This window comes from Halichoerus grypus, chromosome 5 (genome assembly GCF_964656455.1).
Source record: "Halichoerus grypus chromosome 5, mHalGry1.hap1.1, whole genome shotgun sequence".
NCBI classification, from domain to species: domain Eukaryota; kingdom Metazoa; phylum Chordata; class Mammalia; order Carnivora; family Phocidae; genus Halichoerus; species Halichoerus grypus.
In genome coordinates, this window is record NC_135716.1 from 129198468 (window position 1) to 129215896 (window position 17429).

The 17429-nt window shown below is 38.0% G+C and overlaps 1 long non-coding RNA gene across 1 annotated transcript in view; it reads right to left on the reverse strand.

The window, feature by feature from the left end:
* Positions 1-16224: 16224 nt before the first annotated feature.
* The window catches only part of LOC118526557 (uncharacterized), a 68081-nt gene continuing 66876 nt past the window's right edge, over positions 16225-17429 (reverse strand). The window contains exon 3 of the long non-coding RNA XR_004912677.2: positions 16225-17146. This is a non-coding gene — a long non-coding RNA (uncharacterized LOC118526557). The remainder of the gene's footprint in view (positions 17147-17429) is intronic.

Genomic DNA, 17429 nt, shown 5'->3' on the forward strand with positions numbered 1-17429 from the left:
CCTTGTTGATTTTCTTCTTAGATGATCTGTCCATTGGTTTAACTGGGTGTTAAAATCCCCTACTATTACTGTATTATTATCAATGAGTTCCTTTATGTCTGTTATTGTTTTACATATTTGGTGCTCCCAAGTTGGAGGCATAAATGTTTACAATTGTTAGATCATCTTATTGGATAGACCACTTTATTATGATGTAGTGCCCTTCTTTATCTCTTGTTATAGTCTTCAGTTTAAAATCTATTTTGTCTGGGGCACCTGGGTAGTTCAGTTGGTTAAGCCCTCTGACTCTTGATTTCAGCTCAGGTCCTTATATCAGGGTCCCACATCAGGCTCTTCAATGGGCATGGATCCTGTTTAAGATTCTCTGTCTCTCTCTGTCCCTCCCCACCTACATTCGCTTTCTCTCCCTCTCTCTCTCTCTCAAAAGTAAAAAGTAAAATAAAATCTTTTTTGTCTGATATGTTTTGCTACTCAGGCTTTCTTTTGGTGTTCATTAGCATGACAAATGGTTTCTCAATCTGCAGCTGTCTTTAGGTCTAAAATGAGGCCCTTATAGGCAGCATATAGATGGATCTTGTTTTTTTTTTAATCCATTCTGATACCCTATGTTATTTGACCGGAGCATTTAGTTCACTTACATTCAGGGTAATTATTGATAGATAAATATATATATATATGAATTTAGTGCCATTTTATTAATTGTTTTGTAGTTGCTTCTGGGGATTTTCTCCCTTTCTAGTCTTTTTCATTTTTGGTCTTTCATTCCCACTCAAAGAATCCCCTTTAATATTTCTTGCAGGGCTGGTTTAGTGGTCATGAATTCCTTTAGTTTTTGCTTGGGAAGGTTTTTATTTTGCCTTCTCTTCTGAATGATGTGGTGCATGTGGGGAGTTGTGCTGGTCTTCTGGGGTAGGGGCCTGCTGCTCTGGTTCTCAGGTACACTTGCCTGAGAAAAGCAGCACCTGAAGAGTACAGGGGAGTGGGGGTCAGGGCTTGGTGTAACCATTGTTGGCGCTGTGCTGCTTATTGAAGTTAGTTTATGCTGAGGAGTGAAGGACAGAAATGACACCACCCCCCTCCCTTGTCCAAGAGAGGGTAGTTGAGCCCACCACTGTCCAGGGAAGCCCTCCCAGAAGAGTGAACAATCGCCATCAAGTGTTCCAGGCCTCCCTCAGATCCCTGCCTTTATCCTGACTGTGTCAAGGCCATCTGTCCACCTGGCAGCACAGTGCACCTGTATTCTACTCCAGGCAAGCTGGCTGAGTTTTAAAACTCCAAACTTTAGGGACCTGGCATGCCATGGACCCACTCTATTTTCTCTGGGGGAGGGTATTGGTGTGCTGTAATTGATGTAAGTTAGTCCCAGAAGTTGCAGTCACAGCAAAGTGCAGGGGGGTGGATTTTGGAGTAAAGTGCAGCAAAGAGCTGGTGTCCAGGTTAGCCACACTCAGCAGGTGTCCTTGCACTTAGACTGGGGGGGGGGAGGGTAATGGTGCCTGCCAATTATTTTGTCCCCAGAGAGGCAATGCCACCTCTCTCATAAGCTCTCCAAAAAGGGGGAACCATCTCTCCCAGTGTGTCCCAGGGGATCTTCAGATTGCACCATCTGCTTCCAGGCTATCTACCATCTTTCTCCACAGGAGCACTTGAGCACCCTCAGGGATCCAGACTGACTAGGCCACGGACCTCTAAAACTCCAGTCTTTGAGCTCCATTTATGAAAACTCACAAAAATTAGCCCCTCTTGTTTCCTAGTCAATGTCTTTGGGGAAGTATTTTCATTATGTGATCCCCTGTGCGCTTCTCTCTCTCTTACTTGTTGCTGGTTCTGTGACCAGGGCTTCCTCGCCTCTGTAACACCCATGATACTTTTCTCCCGGAATTTTCACTATTTGCAGATGACATGATACTCTATGTAGAAAACCTGAAAGACTCCACCAAAAAATTGCTAGAGCTGATACACAAATTCAGTAGTCACAGGACACAAAATCATTCAGAAATCTGTTGCATTTCTATACACCAATAATGAAGCAGCAAAAGAGAGAAATCAAGGAATTGATCCCACTTACAATTGTACCAAAAACCACAAGATGTCTAGGAATAAACCTAACCAAAGAGGTAAAAGCTCTTTTAGAAGAGATTAGAACAAGTATTGTTAAAATGTCAATACTACCCAAAGCAGTCAACACATTTAATGCAATCCCTATCAAAATACCACTAGCATTTTTCACAGAGCTATAATGAACAATTCTAAAATTTGTATGGAACAACAAAATACCCCAAATAGCCAAAGCAATTTTGAAAAAGAAAAGCAAAGCTGGAGGCATCACAATTCCAGACTTCAAGTTATATTACAAAGCTGTAATCATCAAGACAGTATGGTACTGGCACAAAAACAGACACATAGATCAATGGAACAGAATAGAGAGCCCAGAAATGGACCCTCAACTCTGTGGTCAACTCATCTTTGACAAAGCAGGAAAGAATGTCCAAAGGAAAAAAGACAGTCTCTTCAACAAATGGTGTTGGGAAAATTGGACAGCCACATGCAGAAGAATGAAACTGGACTTCTTTCTTACACCATACATAAAAATAAATTTATAATGGATGAAAGACCTAAATGTTAGACAGGAAACCATCAAAATCCTGGCGGAGAACACAGGCAGCAACCTCTTTGATACCAGCTGTACCAACCTCTTACTAGATACGTCTCCTGAGGCAAGGGACACAAAAGCAAAAATGAACTATTAGGACTTCGTCAAGATAAAAAGCTTCTGCACAGTGAAGGAAACAATCAACAAAACTAAAAGGCAACCCACAGAATGGAAGAAGATATTTGCAAATGATATATCTGATAAAGGGTTAATATCCAAAAATCTATGAAGAGCTTATCAAACTCAAAACCCAAAAAAACAAATAATCCAGTTAAGAAATGGGCAGAAGACATGAATAGACATTTTTCCAAAGACATACAGATGGCTAACAGGCACATAAAAAGATGCTCAACATCACTGATCATCAGGGAAATACAAATCAAAACTGTAATGAGATATCACCTCATACCTGTCTGAATGGCTACAATGAACAACACAGAAAACAACAGGTGTTGGGGAAGATGTGGAGAAAAGGGAACCCTCCTACACTGTTGGTGGGAATGCAAACTGATGCAGGCACTCTGGAAAACGGTATGGTGTTTCCTCAAAAAGTTAAAATAGAAATATATATATTATATATAAAATATAATAATTATATTTACATATTATATTAAATATTATATTAAATATATACTATATATAGAATAATGATATTCTATTATATATACATATGATAGCCATAAAAAAGAATGAAATATTGCCTTTGGCAATGATGTGGATGGAGCTACAGTGTATTATGCTAAGTGAAACGGGTCAGAGAAAGACAAATACCATATATTTTTACTCATATGTGTAATTTAAGAAACAAAACAAATGAGCAAAGGGAATATATATATTATATATATAATCTATCTATCTAATCTATCATCTATCTATCTATGTAGATACAGAGAGACAAACCAAGAAACAGACTCTTACCAATAGAGAACTAAGTGATGGTTACCAAAGGCGATTGAGTGGGGTGTTGTGTTAAATAGGTGATGAGAATTCCTTAATCCCCATTGCACATGTGATGAGCTCCAGGTGATGTATGGAATTACTGAATCACTATATTGTATACCTGAAATTAATCTAACACTGTAAAAAATAAAGTTACCCTTATACCAAAAAAAAAAAAAAAAAACCCACCCCACACAATAAAGGATTATTTTTCTCAAAAAAGTATTCCATCCCCCTGAAAATAAAAGGATGATTTTCAACCTGTCACAGCTCTGGCATAGCAGACAATAAAGCTTCCAGTGGGTCCAGGGTATGTGCACAACTGATTGGATCACAGAAGCATGGAAGTTATTTTCCTATCCATTCTGTACCTCTAAGCACATCCTTGGAAAGGAGAAAGACATACATTTCCCCCCCACCCATAGTGGAGTGGATGTCAAAGTGTAACAATTCTCCAGCATGGTTAGCATCCTATTATACCATCCAATAACTGTCATTATTTCCTTATAATTTGGATGTAATAATACCTTGCTTTACTAACTACCATTTATCGACTGAAAAAAGAGGCAGAACTGAAATAATACAGAAGCATTCATTTGGGGTCTTAGAATTGCAATTTGAGAGCACAAATTCGGGTAGCAACACAAACTGCGTCCCACTAGGTAACAAAAGTTAGGGGCTTTAAAGACAAAAGGGAATGCTGTATACACTGTTCACAAATAATTGTGATTGGTGTTGGTGGCAGAAACTAATCTCCCTTAAACGAATTTCGTTGCTAAGGCCATCACTGAGCAAAAGTCCATTATTGTAGCAGGTTGCAGGTGTTCCTGCAGAGCTCCTGGAATATTCACTGTTTGGCCCTGTTCAAAAGTTCATGGTCCACCCAGTGAGGACATGTGTAAGGCCTACCTCCTTAATGACTTCCTGGCTCCGTTTGAAAATCCCTTGACATAAGTAACGCCATTTCATTTCACCCTTTACACATTTCAAAAGATTAGAAGTCATATTTGCCATATGTTTATATTTTCAATATAACGAAGGCTTAGAACATTTTCAGTCACTAAAATTATATCATAGCTATCAAGTCATAGGCAATACTGTTTCTTCCTAATGGTCCCTTAATGCTGAATTTTATTAACATCAGGTTATTACTTATAATGCAAAAGCAGCAATGAACAGAGTAGTAAAATTTTCTATTTCCTGTGTCTCTTTTCTCATTACAAATAAAATTTGTATTTAAAAAAAACCTAAAAGACAATGTACTGAATGGGAGAAGATTTTTACAAATGACATATCTAATGAAGGGTTAATACCCAAAATATATAAACAATGTATACAATTCAACACCAAAAAACACAAATAATCCAATTAAAAATTGGCAGAAGACAGGAACAGTCCTTTTTCTAAAGACATACAGATAGCCAACAGACACATGAGAAGATGCTCAAAATCACTCATTTTAGGGAAATGCAAATCAAAATCACAATGAGATATCACCTCACACCTGCTAGAATAGCTAAAATCAAAAACAAGAAACAAATGCTGTTGAGGATGTGGACAAAAAGGAACCTTCATGCACTGGTGGAGGGGATGCAAATTGGTGCATCCACTGTAGAAAACAGTATGGAGTTTCCTCAAAAAATTAAAAATAGAATTACCATATGATCCAGTAATTCCACTATTGACTATTTACCCAAAGAATTAAAAAAACACTACTTTAAAAAGATATATCTACCTCTATGTTTACTGCAGCATTATTTATAATAGCCAAATTATGGAAGCAGCCCAAATATACAATAATAGATGAGTGAATAAAGATGTGAGACACACACACACACACACACACACACACACACACACACACAGAGGAATATTATTCAGCCATAAAAAAGAATGAAATCTTGACATTTGCAAAAACATGGATGGATCTAGAAGGTGTAATGCTAAGTGAAAACAGTCAGAGAAAGACAAATACCATTGGATACTATTCATATGTGGAATTTAAGAAACAAATGAACAAAGACAAAAAGAGACAAACAAACAAAAATCTAGACTCTTACAGAGAACAAACTGATGGTCACCAAAAGGGAGGTGGGTGGGGGGAAGACTATCCATCTAACAAACATACATGAATAACCAAGCCTGGAAATTTGCCAGACAGACACACTTGCAAAACAATAATACATATAATGATTATACTAAGAAACTCTGAATTCTTATGCACCTTTAAAATTTTATTCATTCATTCAACAAATATTTAAATACTATGTTATAGGCACTATGCTTAATATGACCTTTTGAGAAAAAAAGTCAAGATTCATGAAAACGTATTTCTCTGGAAAAACCTGCCACAAATTGATAGTTCATTTTAATGAGCCAGATGAGTAAAGTTATTTTCTCTATTACTTGGGCTTATTTCATTAATTCATTGGTAGGGTCTCTCAGCTATTTAACTATAATCTACTGAGCGCCTATTCTGGGAAGACACTGTGTTTGAAGCATAATAGATACTTGAAAGGGAAAGCATGGATGTACATAGGAGTGAAGTTGGTCTGAAGATGAAAAAGATTCTTGTATTATAAGGTTAAAGAGAAGTATTTCAAGCAAGGGGAAGCAGCACTTGTTCAAAGGTCTCAAAAAATAGAATAGCATATTTAAGTAACTGAAAAAAGAGTAATGTGCTGGAGTAGAGAAAGCACACTGAGGGCTTTGGAAAAATGTGTCTATTTATTAGGCAAACACTTACTGAATGCCTACTCTACTGTTCTAGATGATATGGACACAGTGGTGAGCAAAACAGAGTCCAAGCACTAATAGAACTTACATTGTCTTTGGAGGAAAGAACAAGAGGCAATAAAAATTGAGTGAATGATATGTCAAGTACTAAGAGCTTTAGGGAAAAGTTAAATGAAGTGAAATGGATAAGGAATGTCAGAGGAAAGAGGTGTGTTGCTATTTAATTGAGAAGTATCTAGCAAAGTGATTAAGAGTGCTGACTCAAGTCAGAATGCCTAGATATGACCTAAACAATATTACTTAACATTAAAACTTATGAACTATGTAGAAAAGGGGCTGATATACAATGTTGCTAGTGTTCAGAAAATGTTGTTATTGTTATCATCATCATCATCTCATAATCATTTTCATTAATACTGTTATTTATGATGGTAAATGAAGATATCATTGAAAAGGTAGAACTTGAAAGGAGACTGAAAGTAAATGAGGAAGAAAGCCCTGCAACTCTCAGTGGGAAAAGCAGTGCAGGCAAAGGGATCTAGAGCACAAAGTCCTTGAGGTAGGAGCCTGATAAGTGAGGTCAAGAAAAACAAAGAGACCAGTAGTACTGGACTGGGGTGGAGGATGGGTGGGCATAGAGGAGAAATGTTAAAGAGGTAGAGGCAATCTCAGTTTAAAAGACACTTAGGACCATCATAAAGAACTGGTATTTATTAAGTGAAAGGAAAATTTGGATAGTTTAAGGAGAAGAGTAAGATGATCCGATTTTTGTTAGGATATCTCTTGCATTTTGCGGTGAGAGTTGTGTGGGTACAGGCAGATACGGAATGACAGGGATCAGTTAGAATGTCTGTATGTGAAGCAAAATAAAAAATGTAGTAAAAAACGGTTTTGCCCTGAAAGTGGAAAAACAGAATTGCTATTTTTTAAAATTGCTAATTATGCAGGAGGAGCAACTTTGGTTGTGGTGGTGGTTGTCAGTGCGGGAAATCTGAAATTCAGGAATTCAACCCGGCAGTAAGAAAAAGATATACATCTCAAATATTAATCTGAGCATTGTCTGTTGTACTTTCTTTATCCTTAGCTCTCTCACTTTCACTCTGAGGGTCAATTTGTTTCCACAACTCACACTGAGGTGGAAAACAATGTGGAAAAATGAGGCAAAGATTCTCTTTTTAGATGCATAATTATAAGGCTTGGTTTTTACATCTGTGAAACTAGAAAAGATGGAGTCTGGGAAATCGGAGGGGGAAGGAGAGGCTTCTCTCATAGAGTACTCAAAAAGAAAGCCAAAGAGATAGAACAAGAAGAGTTCAAAAATGTGTCCTCCCCTACTTCAATAACTGTACTCAAATATTCCTGAACATTTCTCAGTCCTACAGAATATTTGACAGTAGATATGGATACCCCGTGTGAGGGTGAAGGAGGGGTACTTATCAATGTGGAACACAGCTAGTGCTAACAGAGAAGCAATGGTAGATCTATTTTAAGAGGCATTCAGAAGATAGATCACATTAAGCCACAAAAACCTTTTTTTTATTATTATTATGTTATGTTAGTCAAGCCACAAAAGACTTATTAAGTATTTTGGGTCAATAAGCTTTCTGTTTTGGTTACTAACAAACTACCCCAAATCTTAATGGTTTAAAGCAAAATGTATTCATATCTCTTATGGTTTTGTGGGTTGACTATTCTCAGCAAAGTAGTTCTTTCTTGGGGTCTTGCATGCTATTTTAGTCAGATGTCAGCTGGGTCAAGACATGCCATTTGAAGGTTTAGTTGGACTGCGCATTTACAGTTCACTCACATGGTTGACAGGTGATGCTGCATTTGGCTCAAAGTTGAACCATGTGCCTATACCCGAACCCTCTCTGGCCTGTGTGGTTTGGGCTTCTCACAGCATGGTAACTGAGTTCCAAAAAAGAGCATCTCATGAGGGAAAAGTCCCAGGAACAAGGGTTCCAAGAGGCTCAGGTGTAAGCTGCCATCTTATGATTTTGACGGTGAAGTCACACATCATCACTTCCACAACATTTTATTGGTCAAAAGCAAATTGCACAAGACACCTACATTCAAGTATAAGGACTACATATGAACATGGGCTTGGACACCAAGAAGTATGGCTCACTGGAAGGCCATTTTTAGAGACTGGCTAACACACTGTCAACTAAGTATAATTAAAAACATAGTACAGTTAAAAACATAAACTGAAATCATTTTAATTGTATTGTTTGGGTACATAAATATTTTTCTCTAATATAAAAGCAATATAAAACCTGTGTTTACTATAGAGAATTTTGAAAGTGTTGATAAGAAAAAAGAAAATATAAGACCTTATTAATTCCATCATAAATAAATAACTCACATATAATAGGTAGTTAATAAATATTTGTTCAATTAATGAATTGACAAATTAATTGGCACTGGCATTTTTGTATGTAACTTTGAAGTTAAGAATAAAAATATTTAGAATTTTAGTCTTCTTTATGCTAAAATTATATCATAAATATATTTTTATTTTACTAATATTTTACTCCACAGCCATTTTAATAATGTTATAATATTGTATTATATGGAATAGCCCCAATTATTAATTTCTTATTACTCAAAATTTAGGTGATCTTTAAACTTTTGCTATTATTGTTTTTTAAAAAGGGAACATCCTAGTAATTAAAGCTCTATTGTTTATGATTAATTTTTATTAGAATCAAAAGTAAGGTAATTTTAAGATTTTTTAAATCTGCCCTGTGAATTTCCCTAAAACAATCTACCATAAGCACTGTTTGGGAGTTTTCATTTCCCCACACTCAACTATAAAACTTCTTCCAATATGGAAAACAGGAAGATTTTCTTTTTGTCCACCTGTGACTGAATATTTTTTGTCCGTTTTTTACTCAATCACGGGTAAAACTGGACAAATTTCCATCCGCTTAGAGGCCATTTATAGTTCTGCAATTTTTCTGTTCAGGGACTTTATTATTTTTCCCATTAAAATAAGAAAGGGTTTTTGTTTGTTTGTTTGTTTGTTTTGTATTATGTTATATTAGTCATCATACGGTAGATCATTAGTTTTTGATGTAGTGTTCCATGATTCATTGTTTGCATATAACACCCAGTGCTCCATGCAGTACGTGCCCTCTTTAATACCCATCACCAGGCTAACCCATCCCCCCAATCCCCTCCCCTCTAGAACCCTCAGTTTGTTTCTCATAGTCCATAGTCTCTCATGGTTCGTCTCCCCCTCCAATTTGATAACACATTATATATTCTTAAAAATTTCATGAGAAAATGGGTAAAATACATATCCTAAATATTATAGTCTGAGTTACATCTGTGACTGACTTCATGGACCAGCACATAATAATATTCAGATATTCAGAAACAGGAATAGAGAATAATTATTGTCAATTTACTTGTGAACCAATTTTTGTCACCCTTTATCATGTATTTATGTTGTAATTATTATCATCAAAACTTTGTTCCTCAAAATAATTCTATAAGTAGTAGAGAAGCAATTCTTCTCCTTGATTTCATGTACTGTCTACTAAATTTTACAGAAACTTTAAAGAACTTTAGAGAAAAGTTACAAACTTTTATATTTGAGGGACGAGACAGCAGCTCAGAAGTATGCACTGATTTAATGGGGAAAAGAGATTGTTCCTAAATAATATTAATAAATAATAAATGAATAAATAACCACCATCTACACTACAGCCAAACAGAGAACAAGATAAAGCTTTCAGTTTTCTAGCAATTTCTATTTTGTGCTCCATGTCAAGCACTTCTTAGTCACTAAATTGAATGGTTATATAAAATATAAAGTTCCTTAGAACACTTTTATGCTTTGCTTGTAACCAATAGTTATCACTAATGAGAGACATTAGAATTATCATTATCAAAAACTAATATAATAATCTAACTAAATACCATATTATCTAACTAAATAAATTTTCACATTCCATCAGTTCAACTCTGTAATCAACAGCATAAGAATAGAATATAGTTATTATCTCCTAGGAAAGTGTTGCTGTCATGCCTGTGATTGCAGGTCTTTAAAAACACTAAGATAAATGTATTTCCTATTTACCATATGGTCTTATATTTTTTTGGATTTATGAAATAGTCTCAAATTTTTTCTGTTATTCTACTTATTGAAAGTCATTTTCATGCCACCTCATAAAACATATGAGAAATCATTTCTGCTATCAGAACCTGACAATTCATGAATGTAAGCACTTTGCTATATGTTATCTAAGAAAAAATCCAATTATAATATTAAGTATATTGTCATATTTTATATTTTAAGGAGTGGAGCAGGAGTGATTTTAGAGATCAAAGCAGGCAGCAGATTAGTGAAGAAGCCAAGAGCCATAATGGGCAGCCCAAGAATGGGCACTGTACTTACTCATTTCATGCCACTTCAGGTTCTTGAACTTACCTTGCTTCTGAAATCTGTGTGCAGAAGCTCTAGCAACAATTCCTTGTTGTCTTGAGATGATATGTCCAAAGAACAATAGTTTATGCGGCCTCTGGGAAGACTCCCCACAACTGAGTGATCAGCTTCGTTACTAAGCTGTGGACAGCTTGAAATACAATCTTCTTTATTCATTCTCCCTCTTTCGCTGTCTCATTCTTCTTCTTTCCTAATTCTTTGTTTCTGGGGGTGTTTCGGCAAATAGGCTGTCACCAAACTGAGCCTTCTAAGGACTCCAGGCTAGAATAGGTTCCCAATGACTAGATCCTCCAAGCAAAAGCAGGAGACAGATTCCAAGCTAAAAGGTGTTGAGGGGGTCCAGAGATACAAAAGGGGAAGAGTAGGTACTTAAAGCTGAACTTAGGCAAGGAAAGGACTATCACATACAGAGGTGTGGACCCTGTTGTGAAAAGGCATTGCAGTCTTTGGAATAACAAAAGTAACAACAATTATCTTTGAAACTTTGGAAACACATCAAAATAATTATGTGAAAAAATTATTTGCATTTTTAGTACTGCTCCATCTTGGTTTTATTCCTACTCATTCTATCATTAGAATGGCTTTTAGAACTACAACAGATTTCTGGCCAAATTTATGTAAGTTTGTTTGTTTACAAATTGGTTCTCTTACGTGGAAGGCAAGGAGAAACCAAAGAAAGAGGCAAACCACTCCAGATGGGCAGGTGGCAGGTTTCACAAGCAGGAAACTCATAGGTGAGGCTTGTCTTGGGAGACTGCAAAAGGAATAGATCTCCGCCCCTGCATGCCACAATCTTAAAGTTTATAGACAGGCTTTAACTGGGTCAAGTCACATATATATTCAGTCCAGACAGTCTCAACATCTCTCAAGCCTGCATCTTTGAAAACAGCACCCACTGTGGCAACACTGGCCAAACATACATTCCAAGGACAAGTCTGGGGAGGAGGCTCCAATTGCCCAGATGCAGCTGGCAGGTCAACCAGAGGTCATGGCTTCTCAATGACCTCCAACATCCTACCCCTTGTTAAGGGCTCTTACAATCTTTTTTCTTTTTTTTTTAAGATTTTATTTATTTATTTGACAGAGAGAGAGAGACAGCGAGAGCAGGAACACAGGCAGGGGGAGTGGGAGAGGGAGAAGCAGGCTTCCTGCGGAGCAGAGAGCCCGATGTGGGGCTCGATCTCAGGACCCTGGGATCATGACCCGAGCTGAAGGCAGACGCTTAACGACTGAGCCACCCAGGCGCCCCAAGAGCTCTTACAATTTTATATGCCTCCTTTTCCACAATGTGCCCTGAACTGTCAGCAAGGGGTTTCATTAGCAAGAAGGAGGCTCATCTGTTGGCTATCTGGCTGAATTAGAGGTAGATACCATAGCAACAATGTAGGCACATGCAAGAGAAAACATAGATTAAGATAATGATTACCAAAATAAGTAACAATTTTTTTGTTAAGAATCTCATGATCTGAACCACTGATTTATTAATTCCCCTAGGCTGGGGGTGAGTTCACTCTGGTGTTCATCTGTTCTCATGTGATTTAATGAAGGTAATACATTAGCAGACTGATTAAGTAGGAACATGTAACATTCTGTTTGGATGACACAGGTGCCTCCTTGCAAGGCTATAATGATATCCAAGGCCATCTTATTTTGGAGGACAACTTTTCTCCTCAGAAACATTTCCATGTTTGGTAAAGACAGGCTTTGTTAGCTATCATTTAAGGCTTGTTGAGTGAATTTGATAACGGTTTCTATGTGTGCTATAACATCCTCCAGGCCAATGGCAGGAGCAAAGAAGGTGGCCAAATGATCATACCAGTGGAAAACAACATTTCCACCTGGGCTTGAGGAGAGGGAGGTTAGCAGCTTTAGGAATTTGACTTCGTGTATATATCATACATGTTGGGTGGGGGAAACAGCACTGTCTGGCATGAGGAGATGGACTGGGGACACAGTATGCCAGAACAGGAACCCCATTTTCTCCCCTTTTTTACTAGTGTGTTTCTTTTATTTATTTTATTTTTTTATTTATTTTTATTATGTTCAATTAGCCAACATATAGTACATCATTAGTTTTTGATGTAGGTGTTCAACGATTCATTAGTTCTGTATAATACCCAGTGCTCATCACCACATGTGACCTCCTTAATACCCATCACCCTGTTACCCCATACCCCCAACCCCTCTCTTCTGTAACCCTCAGTTTGTTTCCTGGAGTCCAGAGTCTCTCACAGTTTGTCTCCCTCTCTGATTTCTTCCCATTCAGTTTTCCCTCCCTTCCCCTGTGGTCCTCCACGTTACTCCTTATGTTCCACATATGAGTGAAACCATATGATATCTTTCTCTGTTAGACTTTAAAAATGATGTCATTGACTTTCTAGTCCCCTTCTGGGTTTGCTTACTCTAACCTAAAGGCAAAATTTACCCATAGAGTTTTGCAGAGTGTGACCTTATATGATATCAATGCCCAATATATTCTCTGGAATTGAAGATATAAGAAAATCTCAGATTCTTGTGAGAACATCCAACTTGCAGTGTCAAAGGGACCTTTCTGACCATAACTGTTTCCCATCTATAACCATCCATGGCACTGAGGGGGACAGAAAACTTCTAAGGGTTAGCATGTGTTAGAGTATATTTGGCTCCAATGTCAACCTGATCTATCGCCTTTTGTTTATCTCTGGGTGACCAGTAAATAGTGAGCACAACATGTGGCCTCTGACCACCTCCAGTGGCCCTCACCTGGAGGCTTTCTTGGCCTGCATCCCATACCCAGGGTGTGGGAGCCATCTATTCTACATAAGACCACATCCCTGAGGCCTCTGCTAAAGCAGGTGGGGTATCAAGGATAGTAAGGGGCAGGTGGGGTGAGTCTAAACTGTTGTTTAGGTTTTAAGGCTTTCCACAGGCCAACCCACTGTATTGGATTGCCAATCTGTCTGTTCAGGTGTGGTCCTGGCAGCAATGAGGTCAAACCACATTTGCTTCCAGGTTACTTTAACCAGACTCCTTACAATCAATTGTGATAGCCTTTTGAATTTTTGAGCACCCTCTCTGTCTTGAGTCTTTCAAACAGCCCATAACCAAACCTAGGATTTGTCATTTTCCCCCAGATTATGAATGGATTGATTGCCCAACATCATAAATATCTTGTTCCATGACTGGACACAGCATGAATGTCAATGTCCTATATCAGATGCTGGGGGAGACTGGAGTATTTTGACTTTCATTTCTGCAGTAAATGGGGCATGATCAGGGCCTTCAAAGACAGGAGTGTAGATGGTCTGTTTCATTCCCAACACCCTAAGGATTGGTTGTACTTCCTCTATAGACTTCCAGAGTCACACATGCCCTGGGACATTCCCCCTCATTGAACCATCACTACTTGCAGGCTAGAATAATCTGATCCATAAGGGAGTGAGTATCTTGAGCCCCCAGAAGGCCATGTAGGTGCTGCTGAAGGGCAGAGTATTGCTCATTTTCTCTGCCTCCTGCCCCGTCAGAGAAATGCCATCCTCCTCCCCACCCATACTATGCCTGGATATTTTCCCTGGCCTTTTTCTGGTACTTGGCAGCTATATCAGCAAGCTCAGTGGGTGTATATTCTGTCATCAAAACATTTCCTGAATTGGGAGCTGCCTGGCTGGGTGGAGTTGTTGCTTGCTTTTGCTTTCCTTTGTATTAGGGGTCGGATGGCACAGGGCATTTTGTCTGTTTCACTGTCAATCACCACAACATCCTCCATTCACTTTCCCAGGGATTCCACCTCTGAAGTTACAATCAATCTTTGTCACAGCACTTGGACCTTAATCCACAGCAGCCTGCACCTTCCTAGCTTTGTAAAATGGCACATTAAGGTCTCCATTTATTATCCTGCACTCTCACCTTTCTGCCAGCTCCAAAGCTAGAAGAGTAGTGAACACCCACTCCTCCTTCTCTAACCTCACCTCTTCTTCCAGCTTTCTAACTTAAGCTTCAGCCTCTAGTTTGGCATTAGTAGCCAGCTATACTGTCCACAGTAGAGGCCAGCCCACAGCGGTAGCCACTCATTCCTCTTCTCTGCCACTGAACTATGCACAGCTCCTCAAACACGTGCATGAGACTAGCTGGCATTTTGGAGGTGTTCCCATATTCACACTGCTGTCCACAAGACCCTAACATATAGAGGCCACCTTCCCCACATAAGGGTTGATGGCCAACTCAGGATATCCCCCCTTGGATGCCTCTTTTCCAAGGCCCATTTCTTTGGTCTCCTGGCAAGCTCACCAATTATTGGTTTACAAACTGGCCTCCTTACACAGAGTGTAAGGAGAGACCAAAAAGAGAGGCAGACCACTCCAGATTGGTAGGTGGCAGCTTAATAAGCATAACTTATACATGAGGCTTGTCTTGGGTCGTCAAGATGAGTAGATCTCTGCACCTTCCTGTCAGAATCTTAAAGGTGTATATAGATGTCTTAGTAGGGTTCAGTGACAAATTCAGTCCAGATCATCTCAACACCTTATTCTCTCAAGATTGTGTCCTTGAAAATGCTCCTACTGTTGGAACTGTGGGAAAACTATATATTCCAAGGACACGGGAGAAGGTGAGGAGCCTCCGGTTGCCCAGGTCCAGCGCATGGATGAAGCAGTGGTCACGTCCTCTCAGTGACCTCTTCCAGCATAGTTTAATGCTTATTATAGGAAGTGTGGTCTATGAGCAGGAGCACTGGCTTCATCTGGGATCTTGTTAGAAACACATCATCTCAGGCCCTTCTTCAGAACTGCTGAGTCTGCTTTGCCTCTTATTAAGATTCACAGATGATTCACAGGCATTGAAGTTAGTAACCTTAGACACAGGTTAACTTTGAGCACTGCATAAAGACAAATCAATTAAATGGTACTTCTTTATCTCAGGAAACAAACTGAGGGTTGCTGGAGTGGTGGGGGGTGGGAGGCATGGGGTGGCTGGGTGATAGACATTGGGGAGGGTATGTGCTATGGTGAGCACTGTGAATTGTGTAAGAATGTTGAATCACAGACCTGTACCTCTGAAACAAATAATACATTATATGTTAAAAAAAAAGAAGAAGAAGAAGAAGATAGTAGGAAGGGAAAAATGAAGGGGGGGAAATTGGAACGGGAGATGAACCATGAGAGACTACGGACTCTGGGAAACAAACTGAGGGTTCTAGAGGGGATGGGGGTGGGGGGATGGGTTAGCCTGGTGATGGGTATCAAAGAGGGCACGTATTGAATGGAACACTGGGTGTTATACGCAAACAATGAATCATGGAACACTACATCAAAAACTAATGATGTAATGTGTGGTGATTAACATAACATAATAAAATTTTTTAAAAAATTGTACCATGGTAAATAAGACCTGGTTATTGTCTCCAAGGAGCAAAATGCTGGTTAAGTGAGGGGGGGAAGGAGAAGAAACTAACAAATAGTACTTACACTAAGTCAGGCACTTTATTGAGGATTCACTACTGTTAATCACATTTAATATTTCCACATTTAATGTTATCACATTTAATATTACCACAAAAACCCAATGGAGCAGTATTATAACCCTACTTCACTGATGAGTATACTGAGGTTAAATCACTTATCAGAGATCACATACTCAATAACTCTTGGTCAAATATTTCTGTGTACAAAAATTATGCACTCTCTTCTATACCCAAAGTTCAATGTACATGAAAGAGTTATAAATAATTCATGAGAAAACTGAGAATAATAATTAAATACATTTGACACAGATTTTAAATTATAAAAGTGATAAGAAGACAGTATTATCATTGTGGACTGGTTCACTAAAAAAAATGATTCATGAAAGGTTGAATTAGAAAATGCTATAAGATTTGAATAATGGACAAATAAAAGTATAAACTTACACCATTCATGAATATCAGCTACTTATTTAGCACTGTGATAAGCAAGCTTTTACTTTACTGATTCTTAAGCCAGCCTCATTAGGTGCAAAATATTTGCCAATTTAGAGATTAACAAAAAACAAAAACAAAAACAAAAGAGATTCAATGAGTTTAAGAAATAGTAAACTAAGTCCACAGAGAAAATAAGGGACAGAATTGTGAATTCACACTATCTAAAGCTATGATATTCCCAAGTATCACTGGGATTTGAAACAAATGTTTGTTATAAGGTGGCAGAAGTCTCACTTTGTAGATTTATTTCAGATTGTAACTGTTTTGACAGATAGTCAGAACCAACATTAATGATCTTATTGATATTACATTAAGGTATTTGCTTAATAAGTCCATTTTCTGACAAATTTCAATTTCTTCCCTACTCCTGCTTTCATTGAATTGTAACTGATGCTTATAAATATTTTCTTGACTTCAAATAATCCAGTTCCTCCTGAAATAGAAAAAAAGAAATAAGAATACTTGAAGATGAAAAATACAACCTTCAAAAATCATATGTAACTTATCCTCCAAGTGTAAAACTATAATATCACATGCTTAATAACCCAGGAAAAATAAAAATATCTGAAGTCTCCTTAGGGGTAGATCAACATTACTATAGAGTTACATTATTTTCCATTATGTCAGAGGGTATCATACTGGTCTTCAGCAGAGAATCATTTTCTTGCTGTTTAATAATACCAAGCAACTAGTAATCCAATAAAAAACAAATCAGC